This window comes from Mirounga leonina, unplaced genomic scaffold (genome assembly GCF_011800145.1).
Source record: "Mirounga leonina isolate KUSES-001 unplaced genomic scaffold, KU_Mleo_1.0 Mir_239, whole genome shotgun sequence".
NCBI lineage: Eukaryota > Metazoa > Chordata > Mammalia > Carnivora > Phocidae > Mirounga > Mirounga leonina.
The window spans coordinates 945,332-963,020 of NW_023270624.1; positions in this window are offsets into that span (position 1 = coordinate 945,332).

Sequence of the window (17,689 nt, forward strand, 5' to 3'; positions counted from 1 at the left end):
AGCTCACTTAAAAGAACAGCAGATAATTATTAGACCAGATCTCTCTAAAATCCTCTGGAGCTCTGTGATTCTGTGCAATCAGGCATTCACAGATAAATATGAAAAACATGCATCATGAACTACTGAAAGCATAAACACCATGATCTTCTCCTGTACGAGGAAATCCTGACTTAATTGAGGGACTGCAGCACACGTAACTGCGCATATAAGTGATACCCTTCCCTTCCAAAGCCATGCCCTCCACCCGGGGTCTCTATCCCATTCCCATGTGGCCTCTCTTCCATCCATCTCCCTGTTTACCCCTAAGCATTTGCAATGCTCAGTAACCTCATCTTTTAGCCCCCATCCTACTCTGCATTTAGCTCAGTGTTAAGGGCACAGCTAGAATGGGTTCAAATCCTGCTTTGGTTGCTTAACAGCTGTGTGCTCATAGGCAAATTACTAAGCTCTGGTTCCTCATCTAAAGAGGGGCTGGGGATGGTGGTGGTGTGGGGAGAACAGCCACTTCCTGGGGGAGCTATGAGGCACACCCCTACCACTTACCAAGCTGATAACATTCTAACCCTTCAGCCAATCCCCTTCCTTCACTTTGGAGCTTCCTCAAAGATGGGGTCTCTACTTTGCCATATGCGCCAAGGTCACCTCCTGGATCTTAAATCCAAGGGACACTTTTAAACTGTATCTACTTGACCTTCCTGAGGCACTTGAACTCTGATGACCTCTCCTCCCTTCTCTAAACATGTTCCTCCCTTAAGGCCCAAGAGACGGCTCTCTGGACCTGCCTCCATGGCCACTCTCTGCAGGCTGCGGCTCCCCATGCTGCTCCTTCCTCCCTTTCCATTGCTGTCCTCTCCCAGGTTCTCCATCCACACTCAGGGCCTCAGCCACAGCCCGACAACCTGGCACAGAGTGGCCACTCAAATATTTACTGATCTTCATCAGATTTCCTGGATCTCCATCTTTTTTTTTAACATTTTATTTATTTATTTATTTATTTGAGAGGGAGAAGGCACACGAGCGGGGGGCAGAGAGCAGAGGGAGAAAGACAAGCAACAAGCAGACTCCCTGCTGAGCACGGAGCCCAACAAGACCCCAGGACCCGAGTTGAAGTCAGATGCTTAACCAACTGAGCCATCCAGGTGCTCCTGGGATCTTCATCTTTGTGCCCAGCTCTCTCTCCTGTGCTCTAGACTCACATATTCGACTGTAACCAGGAATCTCCACATGGATATCCGACAGGATGTTCCAAACCTGGCTCTTCCTCTCATGCTCCTTCCCTCAGTGCACGGCTCAATCCTTGTCCTCTGCTGACTCTACCTCCTAAATCAATCTCCAGTGAGATCCCTCCACACCACCACCACACCTCCCTCTTAGACGAATGCCTTATTTTATTAAAATAGATTACTAAAATAACTTCATGCTGATCTACTTCTATTCTCTGTTCTAACCCACCCTTTACGATGTTATCGAGTGATCTCCATAAAACATTTATCTGAACCACTTTAAATCCCTTATCTCCCCCCCCCCCCCTTACGGTTGAAGTTCAAATTCCTTATTCTGGCACTAAGAGCCTGTTTGATCTGATCCCATTGAGCCTTTCCGCTTAATCCCCTGCCATTCCCGTGGGGCCCCAACTTACAGTGAACTTCTTTCAGGACTGAGAATATACCTCTAGCCTGGTGATCTCCTACTAAACTTTTAAGATTTAGCACAAACATCAACTCCTCTGTAGTATTTTTTTCCCTGACCACTTACCCCACACCTGATCAAGTTCCTTATTCCAACCCTAGTGCTCTAACAAAGCATTTTGTGTATTACTTATATTCCACGTTCAAGGTAAAGCATGGAGCCATACCGTAAACATGCGTCTCATGTTTCTCTACATCTTGCCCCATCTGTGGAGGACAAGAGCCTTGCCCTCTTCATCCCCAGCAAGCTGCAGGTGCCCAACGACTGTTTCCACATTAAGCCTCCCTCCTGCCCCAACACTCCCCTTCACGGTCACTCTACTGTTCTCTGGCCTCCTGCACATCCGTCTTTCAGTTTCACAGGCTTTCTGTGCCCAGTACTGGGAAGCAGTACTAGTTCATGTAATCTTCACGACAACCTATGGGGTCTGTGCTGTACTATTACCCCAATTTCAAGATCAAGGCACTATGGCTTAAAGCAATGAAAGCATTTGCAAAGTGAGCATGAAACCAGGATTTGAACACAGATTTATTTGATTCAAAGTCATTTCCCAAAGTCCAACTTATGCGACTCCATCAAATGCGTCTCTTTTTCATCTCACAACTTCTTAGAGTCTTTACTTCTCTCTTCCCTGAGAGGAAAACATCTCTCCTTGCAAATGTTAACGGCTTTCAGCTGCACCTTCTTACTCCCTCTGGACCTGCTTCATCTGAGACTCTTCCCCTTCAAATTATCCCCCTCCAGGGCACCTGGTTGGCTCAGTCAGCACAACATGCGACTCTTGATCTTGAGGTCATGAGTTCAAGCCTCACACTGGGCATAGAGCTTACTCAAAAAGAAAAATAAAAAATTCCCCTCTTCAGCTCAAAAATAACTTCAACATTGAGGTACTTGGGTGGCTCAATCAGTTAAGCGTCTGATTCTTGGTTTTGGCTCAGGTCATGATCTCAGGGTCATGGGACTGAGCCCCATGTCAGGCTTGGCGCTCAGCACAGTCTGCTTCAGATTCTCTCTCCTTCCCCCTTTGCCCCGCCCCCCCGCCAATTCACACACACTCTCTCTCTAAAATAAATAAAATCTTTTAAAATTTTTCATTTATAAACAAAATAACTTCAGTGTTTTTTGTTCTAGAGCAGTGGTTTTCAATAAGAAGTTTTCCAGATCCAATTTTTGGCACAATACAATTTGGACTAGGCACACTTCAGGTGCTTAACAGCCTCCGTGGCTGATGGCTACCGTACTGGATGACACAGCTCTAGAAACGGGCCTTGAACATAGGTTCTCAGGACAGTACGAGCACAAAAGGAAGCGCCCCTGAACCTGCTGGGTTTAGGCAGCAGGCGCCTCTCTGCACACACGGCTCCTCACTCTTCCTCGCAGCCTACCCTCCTGCGTCAGGAAAGCTGAACTTCAGCAAGCACGCCAGGCCCCCTGTGTCTCTGCACTGGCGGCTTCTTCACTGGAGGTACTCGACCTTGGCCCTCCTTTCTGTTTCTCCCAAACTCCTTCTCATGATCTTAATTTTTTTTTTCAAAGATTTTATTTATCTATTTGAGGGACGGCGAGAGTGAGAGGGCACACACAAGCAGGGGGAGCGGCAGGCAGAGGGAGAAGCAGACTCCTCGCCGAGGCTCGATCCCAGGACCCTAGGATCATGACCTGAGCCGAAGGCAGACACCTAACCGACTGAACCACCCAGGCGCCCCTCATGATCTTATTCAATGTATTCTATAAAAAGTTCTTGAGAGCTCAGTCAGCCACGGTCTGGGCCCTGGAATACAGCAAGGAACAAAAGAGACAACCCCCTTGCTCTCCTAGAACCTATATTCTAGTTGGCTTGTGCTCCCAAGTAAATAAAGCACGGAAAGGGAGTTTGTGGGGCTTACCATTTAAAAAAGATATTCAGGGAAGGCCTTACACAGCATGAGAGGTTTGAGCCAAACTTGGCAGGAGATGAGAGAGTGAGCCATGGCAACATCTCCAGAAGAGGGTCCAGGCTGAGGGGAGAGGGGCACAGAGGCCAAGTGGGAACATGCCTAGGGGGATGGGGGAGCATGAAGAGATGGTGGGAGAGGGGACCTGGTGGAGGGAAGAGGGTGACAGCGAGACAGGACATGAGGGACAGGGGTGCCAGACTGCATAGGGCGTGCAGCCCTGGCTAAGGGTGGGCTTTTCCCTCTGGTCAGACGGAAAACTGAGCCAGGGAACGACTTCACTCCGATTGTGCACAGACAGCAGACTGTAGGAGGGCTCAGGCAGACAGGGAAACCGATTAGGAGGCAATATTCTAGGTAAGAAAACCAACGGCTCAGACCCAGGTGGGAGTGGCAGAGGTGGTGAGCAATGGCCAGTTCTGGATGTGCACGGAAGGCAGAGCTGGTGAAGTTAGCTGACAGAACTTGGCCCAAGGGTCTCTGGGAGAAGGGTGTCCCTGGCAGGCTCCCTGGCTAGAGTGCAGCGAGTGAGGGCAGGTGGCAGCAGACGGGTCAGGCTCCTTGGCACAGTCCCAATGGGCTCTCAGGCTGGTGACAGGGGATGGAGGGAGGTGAAGAGGCTTTGCCAGGAGCACAGGGAGCCTGTGGGCATTCCCCCTGCACTTAATAGCAGACAGCACATAGTGCCCACATCTTGAAGTCTTCCCCAACTCCCAAAGGTGACCGAAGGGTCTGCCGCTTGCTTTCTGTACCATCCTCCGGTGTGGCACATAGGACACAGCACAGTGATGACTAGCCTCTGCATTGGTCTCTGTCAGCTCCTAGGGCACAGCCACTCCCTCGTTCACCTGTCTCTGCAGCACCAGATGGCACCTGACTCATCACCACCAGTGTTCAGTAAGCAGCTCTCCTAAATTCTGCCTGTCGGTTGCAACTGGCTAGCTTGCCAACCAAAAGAACAGTCCGTGGTTGGCTAGGTCTTCTGGCAAAGGCTCATACCTGATTAAGAGAGGTAATCAGGAGATCAAAAACAACAACACATAAACATTTAAAAAGAAATCTCCTGGGGGCATCTGGCTGACTCAGTCAGAAGTCTTGATCTCAGGGTCATGAGTTCGAGTTAGGTATATTACTTAAAAGAGTAAATATTAGGGGTGCCTGGGGTGGCTCAGTCCGTTAAGCATCCGACTCTTGATCAAGCTCAGGTCTTGATCTCAGAGTCGTGAGTTGAAGCCCCAGGTTTTACTTTAAAAACAAAAAAAAGAATATTAATAAATTAATAAAGAAAAAGTAATCTCCTAAGCTAACAAGAGCAACCATTTTTTTTTTTTTAAAGATTTTATTTATTCATTTGACAGAGAGAGAGCACAAGCAGGGGGAGCACCAGAGGGAGAGGGAGAAGCAGACTCCCCGCTGAGCAGGAGCCCAACGCAGGACTTGACCCCAGGATCCTGGGATCATGACCTGAGCCGAAGGCAGATGCTTAACCAGGCACCCCAAAAGCAATCATTTATGAAACACCTATTCTGCACCAGGCAGAGCAACTCTGCAAAGCAGATATTGTTGTCACCATTTCCCAGGGAAGGGAACCAAGGCTTGGAGACGGTGAGCAGAGCAAAGAGGAGGAGGATCGGTGGTAACTATAGCTCAGAAGCAATGCAGGGGGGTGTCTGTGTGCGTGCGTGCGTGCGTGCGTGTGTGTGTGTGTGTGTGTGGACTGAAGTTGGCAGTGACAGCTGTCCACATCCTAACAACCCCTGAAGGCACAGTGGAGAACACCGCGGGGTATGAGCTCCGAACATCCCCCGGCCGATTCACAGCTCCTGGGGGTGGCTGGCAGCCTGCCACATGAAAGGCTGGCATTGTACCCAGAACACATGTAAATTCTTAACTCTCTACATAACGACTTAGGCTGCACACATGTGATCAACCCAACTTAAAACACAGATTCTCAACTTTCTCGAATAAAAACTTGGAGGTGAAACAGACAACCTGAGGCAAGTTGAGGTGGAAACTATAAATGGATCAGCGTGACATTAACAGGGCACCTTAGGCAAAGCTCCAAAGGGGCTACGGCTCCAGACCTCTGCGTTATTTGGAGCTGTGGATTAGCTCCACATCTGATGCTGCCCTCCCCGCCCCCCAACGCCTCTGCAGCTGCCCTGGCAAGGTCACTAATGAAGCCCACGTGGCTAAATGCAACTTCCCAGCAGCTCCTGGCCCGGCAGGGGCTCTGCTCACCCGGGATGAGGAAATGGAATCTCAGAAATCAGAAACTCTTGATTCATCCCCCAATCGTCCAATTCCTCCATCAACCAATCACCCTATCCTGTTCGTTTTACCATCTCCTTGGCCTTCTCCTCTGTTTTCACGCTGTCACTTTCTAGCTCTTCCTAATCATGTCTTGCCTAAACCGATAAAATAGCCCCTCTCTACTACCTACGCTCACCCCCACTCCATCCTCCACACCACTGCAAAGACTACCTAAGGCACAAATTTACTCAATGTTCACTGTTATTTAAATCCTTTAACCGGCTCTCCACAGTACACAGAAAAGAATCAAGTGCAAGCTCCTTGCCATGGTATATGCAGTGGTTGATTTTGTGCATCAACATGACTGGACCACCGAGTGTCCAAATGTTTATTTGGCCACACATTATTCTGGGTGTGTCTGTGAGGGTGCTTCTGGATGAAATTAATGTTTGAGTCAGTAGCTTGAATAAAGCAGACTGCCCTCCCTGATTTGGGTGGGCCTCATTCAGTTAGTTGGGCCTACCAGAACAACAAGATGAGTTAAGAGGGAACTCTTCCTGTGTGCTTGCCTTGAGCTGAGACATGAGGATTTTCCTGCCTATGGACTGAACGGGAAACACTGGTTCTTTGTGGGGTCTCAAGCCTGCCAACATTTGGACTGGAACTATACCACTGGCTCTCTTGGGTCTCCAGCTCGCCAACTGCAGGTCTCAGCACTTGCGAGCCTCCGTAACCGCACGAGCCAATTTATTATAATCAACCAACGAATCTCTATCACACACACACATACACAGACACGAGGGTTCTGTTTCTCTGGGGAACCCTAACACAGTATGTAAGGCTTTTATGATTTGACATGCTTATGTCTCCAGGCTTATTGCTCAACACATCCTTCTCCTATTTTTCTTTAGCAATGAACGTTTTTGTTGTTGTTGTGAAAGGTATCATACATATATGCACGCATTACAGTGCAAAGACCAGTAATAACACAAACACCATTTTCCAACTGCTCAAGTTAAGAAACACTTTAGGCCTTGGCACTCGACGTGTGGTCCCAGGACCAAGAGAACTGGCATCACCTGAAAGGTTAAAAATGGTGAATCTCAGTCACTGCCACCGCTGTCTTAGAAATCTGCATTTTAAAAGGCTCTCCAAGTGATTCATACACACATTAAGCCAGTGGAGCTCTCCTTATAAATCCCTGCACCCTCCCTCTTCACCCCACAAGAGAGAACGAATATCCGGATTTTGTGTTACTTGACTCTGTTGGTAGCACCACCCTCACACAATCTACCCCAAACAATATGCTGCCCTGGTGTCAAAAAGCAAAGGGCAAGCACCCACCAGCTGTGCCGGGAGAGGGCAGCATGGTCCCCGCTGGACAAAGGGCCCAGGAGGAGGTGAGGAGAACAGTCTCCGGGTCGTGGTCTGACTTCTCCTTCTGTGGGAGTTGACAAGGCCCCTTCTGGGGAAGTTGCAAGCAAGGTCACGAGTGAGTCTTGGGAAACACGGGGCTCTTCACACTTGGGCGCTTAGCAAGGCGGAGGTGTGGACCAGGCACCGGACATGTGGCAGGAGTACGGCCAGAGGGAAGGGGCTGCCTCCTGCTCTCAGGGAAACGCTGAGAACTTCTATGGGGGATATGCGTGCCCTCAGCAGAGCATCAGGGGAGAGACCCTCGGGGGCACATGGTCAAGACAAGCCAAGTCCTGGTGAGAATCTGGGCCAAGCCGTCCTGGACGTTCTGTCCTTGGTTTAAGAAGATGGCCCGATGGAACTGGGGGGTCTTTGTGATGCCCGGCTGCCTCTGGGGTCACCCCGCTGCAGGATGGCTCAGCTCCCTCCACATCTGCTGCAGAGCTGCCGTCCTGGGAGCACTCCATCATCCTCCAAGGGAGTCCCTCCTCATTTTCTTCCATGTTGAGTCTTTTCTGTACCTAATGTCTTACTCTTTCTTATCCTTTCAATTTGGTGGAGTACATCTTGCAGTAGCTCCTTGAGAAAGGGTGTGTGGCAGTTAAATTTTTAAAAATGTTTATCTTTGAAAATGACTATCCTATACACATTCTTGTGTATTTTGGCTAGGTCTAGAATTCTAGGTTGGTAATCATTTGCCATTCCTTCAGAATTCTAAAGGCACTGTACTAATGTCTTTTTGCTTCATATGTTGCTGCCATGAAGTCCAAAGCAATCCTGATTCTTGGTATGTGACCTAGTACCCTACCTTGGAAACCTGTAGAATCTTTCTTTAAACCCGATGTTCAGAAATTTTATGACTGGTATGGGTCTATTTTCTTCCCCAGTGCTGAGCATACAGCGTGCCCTTTGAACTTGGCAACTCATGTTCTTCAGATCTCAAGTAATTTTATTAATCATTTCCTACCTTGTTTTCTCTCTTCCTGTTATTTCTATAATTCAAATGTTGGACCTCCTACACTGCTTCTCTAATTTTCTTTTTGATTTTCCATCTGTTTTGTCTTTTTTTCTTTACTTTTTGGGATAATTACTCCTATTTCATATGTATAGTTCACACATATTCTTAATATTTTAAAAATATTTCCAAGATTTTGCTTTCTGAATTTTTAAAAATTCTTGTTCCATAAATACAATACATCCTCTTAATCTCTCTCAATAATATCTCATTGGCCAAAATAAGTCATATGTCCAAGCCCCAAATCAAAGGATGAAGAAGTATACTCTGTCTACTATAAAACTATGCCAAGGGTGTGGGTTTATAATATGACCTAAAGAGTGAAGAACTGAGGCCAAACATTTAACTGAACCCCCCACAACTAAGGAATATGACATACTCCCATCAATAATAGCAACTCATTTTAAAGACTGATTTATTTGGGAGAAAGAGAGAGTGCACATGAGAGAGGAAGAGAGAATTTCAAGCAGACTCCCTACTGAGCATGGAGCCCCACTCCAGGCTCAATCCTACGACCCTGAGATCACGACCTGAGCCAAAACCAAGAGTCAGACACTCAACTGACTAAGCCACCCAGGCTCCCCAATAACAGCAACTCATTTTAGCAGTGATTAAGGATAAAAGTCAGGGGACAGGTAGAGGAGGGAGGGCAGCAGTAGGCAAGGAGATGTATATTTTCAAAGTGCCCCAAGTAATTCTTATATGCCCCTCTGCCACAGTGTCTTTACTATACTAAATAACATATTAACTGTGCCATGGTAAATCATGTATTAACCAGCAATTTGTTTCTAAAAAGACTTCTAATTTTTGAAAAGTTCTTTCCCATGTATGGTATCTGCACAACCTAAATGGCACAGTGGAAAGATAAAGAGCTTTGGTACTGGACTTTGGTTTGAATTCTTGTCCTACCACTGAGCTGGCAACACTGGCAAGTTAACCTATGAATCTTAGTTTCCTTACAAGTAAAATTGGCCACAATAATATCCACCCTATGAGACCACTGTGAGGACTGAATGACAATATATTTAGAGTCTGGTCCTTTTAAAATTTTCTTTTGACCTGAGCAGCTTGACTACTTAGATCAAAAGCAGATCTGACTGGATGCCATGATCCTAAGACAGGCACATTATATCTAAGTACCAGAGGCAGCCGAAGGCCAAATCTCAGGCTGCCCGCCCCTTTACACAGCAGACCAACCCCAGGCAGCTCACGGCTTCCTTAATGGAAAGGTCCTGATTATCATTAGCCAATCAGCAACACAGTCTTTGCTTTCCCAGCAAGGGAAGAGATGGTCTGTAGTCTTCTGGCTTCAAAAGAACCACGCTGGGGCGCCTGGGTGGCTCAGTTGGTTAGGCGACTGCCTTCGGCTCAGGTCATGATCCTGGAGTCCCGGGATCAAGTCCCGCATCGGGCTCCCTGCTCGGCAGGGGCTCTGCTTCTCCCTCTGCCCTCTTCCCTCTCGTGCTGTCTCTCATTCGCTCTCTCTCAAATAAATAAATAAAATCTTAAAAAAAAAAAAAAAAAAGAACCACCCTATTTTTCCTCCTGTGAGCTATTTGCCGCAGAGCCTAGACTGTGCTAGATTGGGTTCTCTGCTTAGAGGTAAATTTTTCCACCTAATTTACAATCTCTGGTCTCTTAGATTTTTTTTTCTTCTTAATATCCTTTAAAGACGAGGGAGTTGGAGAGCAGAGAGAGAGAGTGCCATGCCTAAAGTCATACAATTACTTTAGGCCGAAAGTGTCACTGCATTCAAGTTTTTTGATCCAGGCTCATAACCAGCTTTATCCCCTCTGCATGCAAATCTTAACTACCTTCTTTCTCATTAGCAGTACCTTCCTTCCCTGAGACATAAAGACATACTGCTTTTTTTTTTAGTTTTGTTTAGATTAAATTTTTATTCATAACTATACAGAAAAAAAGATGCAATATAGATACACAAATATGAAGTTCTTCCTTGATTTATATTTAAGCAGAGAATCACAGAATCCATTACATCTTGCTCTGATTTTTTTTTTAAGATTTTATTTGAGAGCAAGAGAGAGCGCACGCACACAGGAAGGGGGGGAAGGACAGAGGGAGAGGGAGAAGCAGACTCCCCACTGAGCAGGGAGCCTGACGTAGGGCTCATCCCAGGACCCTGGGATCATGACCTGAGCCGAAGGCAGACGCTTAACTGACTGAGCCACCCAGGAGCCCCTCTCTGATGGATTTTTGAATGAAACTGGTCTAATTTCATTGATATGACTTTAATTAAAAATCCGTTAAAATTTCTAGGAAGCTTTCAGGGTATATGGTTTGTGAAATCATAGCTTTTATCTTGTGGCTAATTTTTTCAAACGCCGTATCATAAAATACACCATCTTTGGGGCGCCTGGGTGGCTCAGTGGTTAAGCGTCTGCCTTCGGCTCAGGTCATGATCTCAGGGTCCTGGGATCAAGTCCCATGATGGGCTCCCTGCTTGGTGGGGAGTCTGCTTCTCCTTCTCCCTCTGCCCCTTCCCCCGCTCGTGCTCTCTCTCTCAAATAAATAAAGAAAATCTTTAAAAAACAAATTCTACATGAGTGAAATTATATGGTATTTGTCTTTCTCTGACTTATTTCACTTAGCATTATACTCTCTAGATCCAAGATGGCTTTCTAATTCATTGTTTTCAATAAAACTGAAAGAGCACCTAACCAATTCATGAGGTTAATTAGTAAATTAATTTTTGATGATAGATCACCATATGATTTTTGGCATACAACTCAGGTTTCAAAAAAAATGAATAACAACGCTAGAACTAAATTTCTTCCTTTCTTTTGCATTAATGTGAATAAGGATTACTGGGGCTCACGTTTAAAAAAACAAAAAACAGGAACAGAATTGAGAACTCTCATTTTATCAACAATATTCACCCATGGTTCCATGAACAAACTGAGGAGGGCAAAAGACTCATCCATCTCACTAAGGGAGGCATTTCTCTTTTTTAAGCTTTTATTCATTTATTTGAAAAAGAGAAAGAGACTTCGTGCAAGAGCAGGGGAGAGGGGCAGAGTAGGAGAGGGGGGCAGGAAGAGGGTAAGAATCCCAAATGGACTCAGCACTGAGCGCTTGGGGCTCAATCTGAGATTATGACCTGAGCCGAAACCAGGAGTAGGACCCTCAACCGACTGAGCCACCCAGGCGCCCCTAAGGGAGGCATTATTTCTAATAAACTTCTGTTCTTTTTGCTTAATAATTATTTATAAAAATTTATAATGTATTTGTTGTTTGTTGTGTACTAAAATTACTATAACTCAACTTACTGAAATAAGAAATATGTAACACACAGAATCTTATAAGTGCTACATATATTTTTCCTTTGTATAAATCAACCTTTCTTAAAAAGAGCAAAAATATCCATAGAGCTTTATGGTCAAAGTAAATTGAAAAGTTTTTAGTTTCAATTTTTATACTTTTGTTGCTGAAAAATTTGCTAGAATGATAAAGACTTTTAAAAAAAAGCATACATTATGTTAGAATAAAACTATGTGGGGCAAGTGTTAAAGAAATGCAAGTTGCAGGAGGAAAAGGAAGGACTTAAAATTTCTATGAAAGAAAAGCTTCTTTAAATGGCTGATGAAAGTGTATTATGAAGGTATTCAGATTCCACAGGCTACATTTTAAAAAGTGATGTAACCATCTTATTTTTAAATGTTAATATTTATAATTCTCTGAAAGCTACATCCCCTGAAACTATAAATAGCATTTTCTGTCTTTTCTCTTTTTAAGACAGTTGATTCATACTGAATACATGTAGCACTTGTAAGACTGTGTTACATATACTTATTTCATATATTTCACTTAATAAATCGAGTTACGGTAAGTAAGTATACAGTTTGATCAACACAATGAATGCATTATGATTTTTGATTAGCTTAAAAACTTGGGCTGAAGTTTTAGATGTCAACATAAAAATGTGTTGAGGGGGTTCACAGTGTTGCAAAATTACTTAGTCTAAACACCCAGTATCAAATATACGGCTTTTTAGGATATGACTCCTACCTTTCTAGCTTCATCTTCTAGCTTCTGGCACTTGAAACCCCAAATTCAAAGAACTAACTGTCATAATTTTGTGCTTTTGCTTAGTTTCCCAAAGGGATCAAAATCCTATTAGGCGCCCTCTCCCCACGAGTATTAGTTGTATTTAAAGGTTTGGAGAACTCCTAATAAAGGAAACCGTTTAAATTTGTTTCTCCAACTCTAGAACTCTTTTAATATTCTGTGAAGTTAATGTTCCATGGAACACCTTTTAGGCAAAGCATCTTGCAAAACCTTAAGACCTCGTTTAAAAGTCAAGTCTTTAAAGCCTTCCAAACTTCACCTAAGAGGCATCCATCCCTTCCCCAGTATTTCCACAGGCTTTGTAGCCCTCAACACAGCTGTGCAATAACTAGCTTACCACCTATTCCCCCTGAGGCTGCACGACATAGGTCCATAGCTCCTAGCAGGAGCTCAAATGGTTGAACAGACCAATGGAAAGCTGGAAGTGCAGGGAAGTAGTGAGCAATTCACAGGTTTCTGCTTTGGACGACGGGACTAGGGAAAATACTTAGAAGGAATATAAGATTGGCAGGAAAAAGGGAGAGTCCATTTTGGATATGTGGGATATAAAAGTGGAAACGTCCAGTAGACAGCTGCAAATATGGATCTGAAACTTGAAAAAAGATCTGGAGAATCTTATTATTATAGGTGGGAGATGAAGCCATGAAACAATAACATGACCCAGGAAAACATGACTGGAAAAAGTAGAGGACAGAGTAACCTGGGGAATACTAACATCTAAAAGGCACGCAAAGAAAGCTTCTCAAGCCAAAAAACTCGGAACTCCCCTCGATTCCCCCTCTCTCGTGCCCCCTCCCCCCCATCTACTCCATGTGGCCCATCACCAAGCCCTGTCACCTCTGCCTTTGGGAGCTACACAAAACCCATCTCTTCCTCTCCGTTGCCATGGCTACCTCCAGCCCCAGTCTAGACCACCCCAAAAACCTTAACTGTATCCACTCTCGTGCACACCAACCCCAAGCATTCTCCACCTAGCACCAGAATGGCCTTTAAAACCTAAGACATGCTTCTGCTTAAAACCCTGCTAATTGCTTCCTAGTGCACTTGATCTGGTCCTTCTTATCTACCTCTCCTACTAGCTGCTTACCTGCCATGCGGCTCCAGCCACACTGACCTCCTTTCTGTTCTGCAGGCAAGCTCAGAAGAAGACTTTGTGCTGGTGGTTTTCTCTAACTGGAATGTTCCTGAGACTTTCAGCTGACTGATGACCTCCTGTCAATCAGGCCCAAAGAGCATCTTATCTAAAGCTACTACTGTAAGTCAACCAGTACCACATTACTCTTTTCATTTTTTCTTAGAATTATATTATAAAAATTAATTTTTAAAATTATCAATCTCTTTCTCCATGAAGGCAGAGTTTTAATTTGTCTTGTTCACTGCTGTATTCCTAGTGCCTAAAACACCCTCTGGCCCACAGGAGGCACTCAAGTACTTGCTGCATGAATTAGTAAGGGAAAGCAGGAGACTGAGAAAAAAACCAGAAAGCTGGAAAGAGAATCAGAAGAGAGTGGAAGCTAAGAGAAGAGCCTTGAGAAGGAGGAAGTCAAAAAGAATGATGACTAAGAAGCCGCTGAATTTGGCAATTCCATCTTTGGTGCTCTTTAAAGGGGCAACTTCGGAAGAGTAGAAGAGGGAAAAGGCAGATTACAATGGGCTCATGAGTAAATGGGAAGTTCAAGGGGAAAGGGCAAAGGGAAGGAAAAAGATGGAATACTATTTTGAGGGTGAGAAAAGACAAAAGAAAGGAGAATAACTGCCTATGTTTTCAAGCTGAAGGGAAGGGCCCGGTGGGAAAGGGGATACTAAAGAAAAAAAAGGAAAGAGTGCCAGGACAAGGTCCCGGATGCTATAGGAAGAAATGGGATCCTAAAGCCACATTAGTCATCTTCTCTCTAAAACTATCCCACATGATTACAGTACAATATCTGTTTTATGTTCAGAAATATCTACTCCCTGGAAATAATTTGTTATCTGCATTATTCTAACACAGTTTGGTCCACAAAATCATTATTAAAATGCTGTACAAGTTTCTTAACCCTTAGAAGGCACACACTGGGGTGTCTGCCAGTAGGGAGCTGTGAGGTCTGCAGGCAATGCTCCCATGTGGTTCAGAGAACAAAGGTTTTAAGAGAGAAAGAGATGGATGGCTGGATGTGGACAGGAGAGAAGGAACGTGTGGACAAATGATAAAGCAAATGGGACACAACGGTGATATGGGCAGGATCTAAGTGAAGGATGTACAGATGTTCTTCGTACTATTTGTGTAGCTTTTCTCTAAGTTTTAAATTATGTACAAATAAAAAATTAAAAAGAGAGAGAAAGGGAAAGTTTTCACACTTAAACTAAGCAGGGAACGCAACTTCCACGAATGGCTGGCAGGCAACTGTCATATTTCTCCACAGACTTTCACAGCTACTAAAGGAATAAGCAGCAAAAGTGTAACAATGATGGATAAAGGGATGAGGCATAAACCTTTATGGCATTTTACTAAAAGAAAATGTTCAAGCTATTACATAAGACTATTTTCATTACAGAATGAATGCTTGTATAAAGTGGTTGGGTAATTCTCTATAATCTTGCATTCCTAATAAAAAGTCAATCTTTTTTTTTTAAGATTTTATTTATTTATCAGAGAGAGAGAGAGAGAGGGCACAAGCAGGGGGAGCAGCAGGCCGAGGGAGAAACTGGGTCCCCACTGAGCAAGGAGCCCGATGTGGGAGTCGGTCCCAGGACCCTGGGACCATGACTTGAGCCGAAGGCAGATGCTTAACCGACTGAGCCACCCAGGCGTCCCAAAAGAAGTCAATCTTAACTGTCATTAGGAAACAATCCTGGGGGCACCCGGGTGGCTCATTCAGTCAGTTGAGCGTCTGTCTGACTCTTGATTTCAGCTCAGGTCATGATCTCAGGGTCCCGGGATCAGACCCTGCACTGGGCTCTGCAGCTGGCAGAGTCTGCTTGGGATTCTCTCTCTCCCTCTTCCTCTGTCCCTCCCCCTGCTTGCTCTCTCTCTCTCAAATAAATAAATCTTAAAAAAAACAACAACCTGGTCTTTAATACACATACAGTATTAAAAAAACCGGATAAGGTCATTCCTTGACAACTAGAATAGAAAGAAGTCTGAGGCACTGTTTCTTACCCATCTTCAACAGAATAAGCAGATAGAGGTTAAGACTGCTGGTGGTGGGACATCCTGAGAAAGGAAAAAACCTGAAGGTGAACTCTACTGTAAATCTGATCCCTTTTCAGTTTTACAAATGGTCTGCTGATGAAACAGCTGCCTACCAGTATTATAGTACACTGGGGGGAAAAAAGTACTAATGATATTCCCTATGTAAGGGATATTAATTAGATCAAGTACATATTTAGAACTGTCCAAAATAACAGTGACTAAGAGGCACCTTCTCTCCATTTCTCTGTGCAAAGCTGTGCTCTCTCTCCAAGTCAAAGTCCTATCCAGGCAAGGACGCTCTCCTCTCTGAACTGAGTAAGCCATTAAAATGGAAAACACCACTGTTTTCTTAGTAACACTGATCTTCTGTTACAACCCCATTCCAAGGCCAAAGAGCTCAGCTAGAGTCAGTTGTAGACTGAAGTGAAAAGGGTCCCCCTTCCTAGGAGGAGGCGGAAGAGCACTTCCACTCTGAAGTTTAAACTCATGAAATCCATGGGTCAAAGTTTAATGTGATAAGACATCGACATAACATGGCTCATCTGATCAGGCTCTAACACCCAAAGGAATGACAGACAAGCCAGATTCAAGTTCTAGCACACTCAGAATTAATTTCTCTTCAAACAGCGTGCCTCATTTCTTTCCAGTAAATCAGGACTAAAAATAACATAGAGGGTCTAAGCTCTTTCTCTCTTTAAACAAATTGAATCACTACTCATAATACCTTCTACAGGGTATTCAAGGCAACTATTTGAGTATAAAACTAGGATTTTTATGAGCTTTCATTGTTTACTTAAATTGGCATGACCACCCACTACTCTTAAAGGCTTTCCTTAAAACAAGAGTTATAAGTAAAGGTGGCTCATGAAATTAAGCCATTTTACTTTGCGAGGTTAGTGCGTAAGAGGATAGATGACTGGGTGAAGTACTACAAAGTTTAATATCAATCACTCAACAAACATGTGCTGAGGGCCTACCACGTACACAGGACTGAGCCAAACTCCTCCTTGCCTCCCAGGGCTTACAGTCTAGTTGGCAAGCCATGACTTAAAGCAGTACCACTATGTGCTAAAAATAAATAGCACGGACCATACCTTTTCTAAATGTTTTCACAAAGAAGACTCTGGTTGTGGGCTAGGGTGGTCAGAAACTAGCTTTAAAGAAGAGGAAGACGAGCTGAAGGATGATGGCAGGATTCTGAAAGGGGAGAAGGGTCCTTATGAAATATTTTCACATCCGCACTCACTGGAGTCCTGTAAGAACCCTGGAGGATAAGCAGCTAAACGACGTCCAGAGTTTACAGACGGAAAAAGTGAGGTTGAGAAGGCTGGACTAGTCCATACAATTAGTAATGAAATGTCCAGCAGCCCAGTGTAGGAGGGAATGGGGAAAAGAATTCAACCAGAGCACAGGACCTGTGGGGGCAGAGCACTTGAGAGGAAGAAAGAGTAAAGCCTAGTCAGGGAAGAGTACAGCAATAGCCTAGGTGAGAGGTAATAAAGGCACAAATTTAAAAAAACACACAAACTAGACTGGTTAACACTTGTTTTAAACTTTAAATCACCATGAAAACAACAACAACAAAAAACCTTATTATCTTCCTTCTATAAATCAGTTTCAGGGGGGTCAACCTCTAACAAATTCTCTAACATCATCAGAGATTTTAAAGAGGCTTAAAAATTAAAACGGGAATTGTCAACAGTATTGCTGGAATCACAAGTTCACACATTTCTGCGCTGCCTAAACAAGCAATACTTTCTTTGCAACTCAATGAGCAGTATTATGCCTTTTACTACGATTTCTCAAGATCTTTGGATTTTTCCGTTCAGAACCGTTTAATCTGGACAACTGCGGATCGACTTATTTCCATATGCAAGCCCGGACTCTTCAAAGAGCAAGGACCTTATAAATATTCGCAGAATAGATGAGGCCACTATCAGAGGTAACTCTATGCCAGTCTGTTCCCCCAAAAGTTACGAAAATCTGGAATCAAGCCTGGAAGAGCTACCTTTCAGCCACCGTTCCCCAGCCCCCCAGCCGGGGCCTTAACGTAAGGTCCTCACGGGCATGTTCTCCCGAAGTAAATGCCACAGTGCCATTTCCCGCAGATGACAACCGCTCCGT